We start from the raw sequence: 8232 nt of genomic DNA, 5'->3' as shown, positions 1-8232 counted from the left end.
GCAGGGGCGCAGTGCGGCCTCAGGGGCCCGGGGGCGCGGGCCGCAGCGGCCGAGGCGGCGAGCCCAGCGGGGCGGGCACCGGGCTCCGAGGTGCGGGCGGCGCCCGGCCGGGCCGGGGTCGCAGGCCCGGGGCCAGGGTCCGCGGCGAAGGCAGCGCCGGGCGGGGGTCTGGGCCCGGGGTCGGGGGACGCGCGGCGGCCGCCGGGCGGGGGTCCGGGCCGGGCAGGAGGCGGGGCCCGCGCTCTCTCGGGGGCCGGGCGCAGGCGGAAGAGGCGGGCCGCGGCTCAGGGCAGCTTCAAAACGGCCGCGCCGGCCGCGCTCCCAAACAAGGTCGCCTGCGTCCTGCGTCACCGCGGCGCGTGGTGTCGTCATCACGTCGCCACCCGCCGGCTCCCTGACTGCAGAGCCTGCCTGCTGTCGGCGTTTTGTCGGGCGCTTCGGTGGGGCCAGGGGCGTTTGAGAGCTGGGGTAGGGGCGGGTGGGGAACGGCGGCCGCCCCGCTCCAGATTTTCCTGTTCTTTGGCTTTTTAGGGGTGCGGCCCACGTAGAGGAGGCAGCCCTAGGGCCTAGGAGCTGCGAGCATGCGCGCTGTTTGCTCGCCGGGGCCTGGGGTGGGAGAGGAGGAGGTCGGGGGATCGAGCATGCGCCGTGCGTGCCACCGAGCGTGAGCGGCGGACCCGGCGGTGGGCGAGGAAGGGCGGGGAGGATGGGCATGCGCCGTGCGCGCCCACCGGGAGCGAGCGGGCATGCGCACTGCGCGCCCGCTGAGAACGGGGGTCGAGCGTGCGCGCTGCGGGGGCCGGGAGCGAGCACGAGCCGGGGGCTGGAGTTTTTAGATCCGGTGGCAACTTAGGGCCGCGGGAGCCCGGTTACGTTTATTTTGTTTATCAGCAATAATGATGGCTTGGGGGCGTGCAGCGGCTTCAAACGGCGGCTTTTTAGGATGAAAATAAACCGCTCTTATAATTGCAACATAATCTGTTCGATGGAGGTGAAGTTAATTATATGACCTTTTTGCCCTACGACTAGCTTATTTCCGATGATACCTGCAACAGGGTCGGTGATCCAGCCACATTGCACATAGGCACCTCTTTTCTTTATTCCCAGTCTCTCTGTTTTGTAAGATTTTTTAAAAAAACAAAATCTTGCTAACGTTTTTGCTTGGTTGGGTCCGTTTTAGGAGGTAATTTCGAGGTGCAATGATCTGGGTTCTGCTACTCAGCAGAGAAACACAGCCAGACTCACAGCATAACTTGAATGTGGTTTTATTTTGCGTGTAGAACGGTTCCAAGCTCAGGCTGTCTTTCACCGCGGGAGGTGGAAATCCGTGTGTCCTGGGTGATGACAGCAGCGTGGGCAGGAATTCTGTGAAGTTACGTCCCTGCATCGGGAAGCAGATGCCTGTGTGCGCGACGTTGTCACTCTGGCGAGAGGTAAACACCGTGCAGATGTCTGTCTGACTTTATCGCATACAGACCTCTTGTCAAAGAACAAATGTCCCTTTCACTCTGGGGCTTTAATGAGCTGCCTGTCAGTGTTCCATTCATCAGTGGTTTGGAGGGGAAGAGGGTTTTTTGGGCTCCTGCACAAGACGGCTTTATCCGCCCAGCGCAGTGGGGAGGCCGAGGGAGAGGCTGTGTGGCTGCCAGCCGGACAGAAATAAACGAGGATGGAAACAGAATGCACCTTCAGTCTGTGCTGGCTCGGGTGCCCCTGCAGGACGGCAAAGGGGTGCTGTGGGCCTGGGATGTGCAGGGCCCACCCCGCAGGAGCAGGAGCGTGCCCATTGCACAGATGGAAGCGTAGCTCCTCCTGTCAGGGTGGCCGGTGTCCTGGGGACCGAACAGTGGAGGTGGGGAGGGTGCAAGTGGAGGACTGAATTCTGGAGGACTGTGTGGGAGGAGGGCTGAGCCACCGCTGAGTGCGCTTCCCTTGTGTGTGGTCTCCGGGAGGTGGGAGGGTGGGCTGCTTTTTCCTTGGCTGGCCTGAGCCGAGGGTCCTCCTGTGGCCCCTCAAAGCTGCTGACACACCCGCAACTTCAGTCCCACCTGGGTGTCAGTGCATCCCTTCCCTCTGAGTCATATGAAGTCTGTTTCTGCCAGGGCCCCGGGTGGGTGGTTTCACACTCCGGCGGGGGCGATGAGGACGCCCAGAGACTGTCTAGGAGGTGGAGCTCAGTGGTCATGGCCGTACACCCAGATATCAAAGGGATCAAGTTTACATCTGCCATGTGTGTGAACTTAAACGCCTTTCTTTTGTTTAAATCTTTGTCGAGTCACCACCAAGGTGCACGTCTGACTCCAGTTATTTCCTCCCCAGTAGCTAGCGAGGCGTTCAGTCAAGTCTGTGTCCAGGTCCTTCTCTGATGGGCGAGTCTTGGTACCATTGACGAATTCCGTCTTGGTCTTCCCCCTTCCCGGTTTCTGCTTGCTTTATTGCTCACTGATTCCTTTTTCAACATTTGGTTTCGTTTGAGGCTCAATCAGCTTGCCTTTCCTGCAGTCTTAAAGCTGAGGAATTTGCCCTTTCCTGGGCCGTTCCTGATGGCTCGTTGCAGCTGACCGGCAGACCCAGTCCATTATTTGAATATTGCTTATTCCTTTATTGTTGCCTGAACGTTTCCTTCCAGTGAACCCAGGACCCCCGCACCCCTTCCTGGCGGCACTCAGCCCGGGACCCAGTGCCCTGCTTTCCTGATTGAAAACAGAGTGGTTTTTCACGATAGGCTTTGAGAGACAGAACCATGAATCACATGGCCTTTTAAGGTTCTTTTAGCTGAGACGGTTTTATGGCCCTTCCTTATGGGCTCTCGTTTAGCTGCAGCCAGAGCAACAACAAAAAAAATAGGTGGGGGAGCCCATTAAAATGTTCTCCCTAAGCAGTAGCATTTCAGGTAAATGCCAGGTGGACCTGGTCATTTGAAAAACAGTCTGCTTTGACACGCTTTAGAACTAGAGTTTGGAACAAATCAGGAAAAATGACAAAAAAGAAATTAGTGATTTCATTTATAGCACTTTTAGCCAAACTAAAAAGAACTAAAAAAGAATCCCCACCCCCACCAAAAAAAAAAAAAAAAAAAAAAGGTTGAGGAGTGCTGCTCAAATGTGTCCCTTTATCCACGGGAAAGACTTTCACAGAGATCATGTTTGCATGTGTCTTTTTACTATTTGTGATGAATCTTTTTAGAGGTTCACTAACACTCTGTATTCAGGTCTCCAGCTTTAAACGGCCTGGCGGGGGCTGAGACGGTCAGAGGTCACGGGCTCTGTGGACTCTAAGGAACCATCGACAACCACACCTTTTTATTTTTGTTTCTATCCAGCTACCGTCTGAATGCTTGTAGTTCTTCCCATCAGCTGGCCGGCCTCTACCAGTCTTTTCTCTTTTAATTTACTCACAATGTATTTATTATACTAGAACACAGCCTAATTAAATGGGTTAGAATTGGGCCTTGTGAGCGTGGGCTGAAGCCTGAGGACAGAGATGAATAAAACAGTTCATGGTCTCACGGATTTCGTAGCCTAACGGACAGGGAGAGGAGAATTAGATAATTAGGTAATTCAGTGTGCAGTTGTACAGTGCAGCATGGATTAAGATAGAAAACAAACAGGATGTAATGACTGGCTATGGGTGGGGAGAGAAGCCTGGCAGAGGGTGTGCTCCTTCCGAGGAGTTTTTAGGGTGGTTAATACTGGAACACAGAATGCACTGAGACAAACCTAGAAATAGTATTTGAGGTGCTCTTGTGAGAGACATGTGTGCCTGGCAGAAACGTTTGGATTCTTACATACAATCAATTAAATAAGGAAGCTGGAGACAGTTACCCGTGTCATGTGCTGAAACGTTAGGAAACCTGTTGCTTGTGATAATCAGGGAGGCGGACAGTGTGCCTAGTACACCTGTGGCCTGAAAAGCGTTCGGAACCACAACTTGGGCTGGTTTCACGAGCCACCTGGGAGGGGTGAGCACGTGAGACAGGTTCATAACGAGTGGGTTTGTCTGCAAGCAGAGGTCAGATCATGCAGAGAGGCTGAAAGTGCCGCCGGTTTCGTGGGCTCTGAGTGTTCAGCATGGCTGGTGGCTTGTTTGGAGGGTCCTGTACACCAAAGGGTTGCAGGTTGGATCCCCAGTCAGGATGCATCCAGGAGGGAGCCGGTCTACATTTGTCTTTCACGTGGATGTTTCTCTTTCTCTCAAAATCAGTAAACATATCCTCAGGTGAGGTGTTTTTTTGTTTTTTGTTGTTTTTTTTAAGTGTGTCCATTACGACAGCCTTGGGGATAAGACCCAATGACGGTTAACACCCTTTGTGAAGACGTTGGAGAGAAGGAAGGTGGGTATCTGGGCTCCCAGCAAGGTAAGAAGCCCGAGGAGCCCAGATCCCCGTCAGTGATATCAGAGCAACACTGGCCGGTGCAGCCAAGTCCCAGCCGTGGCAGAGACGCTCTAGTGAGAATGACTGTTGTTCTCACTACCGAGGTTGGGGTGGCGGTCACCCCTGCTGGCTGCTGGCACACGAAACAGGCAGTGAGGCTTCTCTGGGCGCTGAGACTGGGACGGGAGAGGGTCATTCACACCTGGCGGCGGGGACAGGGTTTGTTACAGGCATGAGATTCTAGATACCTACCTGTGAGGGGCCATTTTAGAGGTGTATTAGTGGCCCTGGGGTGCTGTAGCAGATTGCCACAAGCGCAGTGGCTTAACACAGCGATGTTCTGTCGCAGTTCTGGGTGCCGGGAGCCCCAAGTCCGACCCTCTGGGTTGGAGTCTGGGACTTGAGGCTGGAGGCTTCTGCAGGCTCCGGCGCAAACTGGGTGCCTCGTGTTTTCGAGCTTCTACTGGCGTCGGGAGTGAATATTTGGGTTGGAGGGAATGGAAAAAGGGCCGTCACCCCCACCCTGCCGAGATGCTGGGACCCTGAGGGCACTGGCTGCCGGAGGAATGGGGAGCCCACCTGCCTCCTGCAGACAGCACAGGGCAGGTGGAGGGTTAGGGTTAGGGTTAGGGTTAGGGTTGGTCCCCAGAGGGCGAGGTCCCTGGAGGAAGGCTCTGTGGCCTCCCCTGGGTGCTTTCTCTGTGCCTGACTCGTCGAGACTGCTCCCTGAGCCGTAGGGAGCGAGTCAGACACCTTGACAAATAACCTCTTTGTCCCCCCTGCTCCTTGCTGCCACTTGTTTGGGGAAATAAAAGGTAAGTTGAAAATGCCCGTTTTCCATTTTCATCTCTAATTGAATTTTGTCCTGACCTCTCGGTTCCCCACAGCGGTGTCTCGGGCTTTGATGATGAGGAAAAGAATTCCGTATTTGGATAATAAAACTCCCTCACGTGCCTTCAGCCACCTTCAACTCAATTTCCTGTCCCCGGAGACAGTGTATATTATAGGATAGAATCAGATTCCTTATTCATAGGGAAAAAGCTCCAATTGAATCTGAATATTCAGCACTCTGCACTGGTCAGGGTGATGGATGGCGTATGGAAATGCTTCTAGTCCACGCAATCAAATGGCAGGATGCACTCAGGTATTGGAAGGAATAATGAAGTCTATTCAATATTCCCATAAAGTGCAGAAATGCACATTACAGCAGGAGACCCATGTTCTTATTACCTTCCCCATAACAGCTCCATCGCCACAAAAAGGGGGGGGGGGTGTCACAAATTACAGATTAATGTAGGTGAGCATGTAAAATGCAACAGCAACACAGAGCAGAGGTGGGGGCTGATGCCACGGTGCACGCGGACGAATGTGGTTGCAGGGGAGCTGAGCTCCTGGTTAGACGTGAGGAGAGGCTGGGGTCCTGGGAGACAGCCCTGCGTTTCCTAGGAAGGATTTAGGGAGAGGTGCAGATGAGCCCTGCTGAGGTGATGGAGTCCATCTGTCCCGCAGACACCACGCAGGGCCAGTGGGGGCGGGTTAGCGTTAGGAGCTCAAACCCTCGGGTTGCGAACATGGGTCCTGGGTCTGCAGGAGCTTCCTGAGGTCCCTGGGGAAGCCTGGCGTGGCCTCCCATGGTGCTTTCCCTGCGCCCTTCACTCATCGCGACTGCTTCTGCCTGAAGTCGTGCTTCCCCAGTGCCTGCTCTCACTGATCTCAAATACATATCTGTGGCCTCTCACTTGGAAAGCCTGTTACTGTTAGGTGAGCAGGCAGAGGACAGAAAGGCACATACAGGGCTTTGCAGACAGGGTGAGTGAAGGGCCTGAGCGGAGGCTGTCCTGGGTCAGGGGGGCCTCCGTCCCATGACAGGTCCTTGGAAGAGACAGAAGAGGAGACACAGACACAGGGGAGAAGCCCCGTGGGGACAGAGGAGAGACGGGAGGGACGGGCCCCCCGCCCAGGGACGCCTGGAGCCCAGGAGCCGGAAGAGGCCGGAAGGGCCCTCTCTGAAGCCTCGGAGGGAGCGCGGTCCTGGACACCCCGTCTCCGACGTCTGGTCTCCAGGACGGGGAGGGTGAATTTCTGTTGTCCAAGCCCCCGCTGTAGGCTCCTTTGTCACGGGATTTGGGGCAGTGGCAGTGGGAACGTGGGGATGTGTCCTCCCGGCTGCTGTGTGTGAGCAGAACTCCAGGGTGACGCTCTTCAACTGCACAGTGAAGTGTCTGCTGACAAGGTGGTCAGACAAGGCTGCCCTGGACACTGGTGCTCTCGTCACCACAGTCCCCAAGGCTCGAGGACACCCGATCCTGTGTGCTGCGTCTCTGGGGGAGCTGGTGGACGGGTCGCCGTGCAGGGGCAGCTGGATGGAGGTCTGGCTGTGACAGCCGCCCCCGGGAAATTTCCAAGGCTCCAGTGGGTGCCCCCGAGCTGCAGCAGCAGGTCTCAGGAAGTGACGGCCACGCAAGGCATGAAGGGCGCCTTGCCGTCTGGCTCCAGAATCCCAAGGATGTCGTTAAGCCTGAGTCCCCAGCGTGGAGCCCCGCCAGGCACTCCTGGGGCAGAGACATGCTGTCTTGTTGGCAGAACACAGACCTCTTCTGGGTCCTGCAGACGAGGTGTGTGGCATCGTCCACACTGCACCAGGCAGAGGCTCCCGTGTGGGACCAGACGGGCTTGGGTGCTGCGAGCCAGTGAGCGGCCCTTCTGTGCACATTCTCCTCTGGTGACAGGATGCCTCCGCTCCAGGCGTCGGTGGCCTGTGTACGCGTTCACGTACACGCAAACTCCTAACCCCTTCAGTGATGCACACGCTTCGGACACACACTTGTCCCTCCACAGGTGCTGAGCGTTTCTGTGAGTCGCTATTTTTCTGAGGACGGGGAGTGTGGCAGAACCAGCACTGGGTCACGGGAAGAGGATGTTGTTAACATCAGGTTCCTTTCTGACCCACTTTAAACCCAAACCTGATCACGATGCCCAATCAATTTAAGTTGGGTCTGCAAAGCCACTGGGGTGGGTGCCACCCAAGTCCTTGAGAAGTGACTCAGACACCGAGGATGGGTTTCCTTCCAGACACGGGGATGAAAGAGATACAGGTGCTAGACAGACAGGTTGACAGACAGACAGATTAACCAATAGATCGATGGATGGTAGACAGGCAGATACGTGATACATAGAGGGAGGAAGGCTTGATTGATAATCAAGATGACAAATAATACATAGGTCCATGGACAGAGCATAAATACATAATAGGTAGATACATGGACAGATTATAGATCACAGATGATAGATGATACGTGGATGGTAGATGACACAGATGAATGATCGATAAGTGGAATCGTGATTATATACCATATTACCACATCCATACATTGTATATGCATATATCTTATGTAACAAAATTGCGTATTACATGTGTATACCTATCAAGTAACTATAACATTATTTGCTTAATGTAACAGTATGGTCTGCCAGTGTATATTCTTGCGTACTCTCTATATAGTGCACATATGTATATACTGTACATTTAGCACAATATAATAAATATAATGTATTTCCCATGGATGTGCATATATTATAATACAATAGTGTGCTACATTGTATTTCCATTTATTTTTACTATTAAAAAAACTTTTTTTTTTTTTACTGATTTCAGAGAGAGAGGAAGAAAGAGGGAGAGAGAGAAACATCGATGAGAGAGAGCGTTGAAGGGCCGCCTCCTGCGTGTCCCCCCACTGGGGATCAGGCCCACAACCTGGGCATGTGCCCTGACCGGGAATCGAACTGGTGACCTCTTCGTGCAGGGTCGATGCTCAACCCCTGAGCCACAGCGGCCGGGCTATTTTGGCCATTTTTAT

General features: G+C 54.3%; 1 long non-coding RNA gene across 1 annotated transcript; it reads left to right on the top strand.

Annotated features, from left to right (window-relative positions):
• The first annotated feature begins 380 nt into the window (after positions 1-380).
• On the top strand, positions 381-7855 carry LOC118616793. The gene is made up of 3 exons (XR_004956710.1): positions 381-440; positions 1281-1433; positions 4256-7855. It is a non-coding gene; the product is annotated as an uncharacterized LOC118616793 (long non-coding RNA).
• Positions 7856-8232: the final 377 nt, after the last annotated feature.

The sequence above is a fragment of the Molossus molossus genome, unplaced genomic scaffold (genome assembly GCF_014108415.1).
Source record: "Molossus molossus isolate mMolMol1 unplaced genomic scaffold, mMolMol1.p scaffold_m16_p_42, whole genome shotgun sequence".
NCBI lineage: Eukaryota > Metazoa > Chordata > Mammalia > Chiroptera > Molossidae > Molossus > Molossus molossus.
This window is presented reverse-complemented; position numbering and strand designations above follow the sequence as displayed.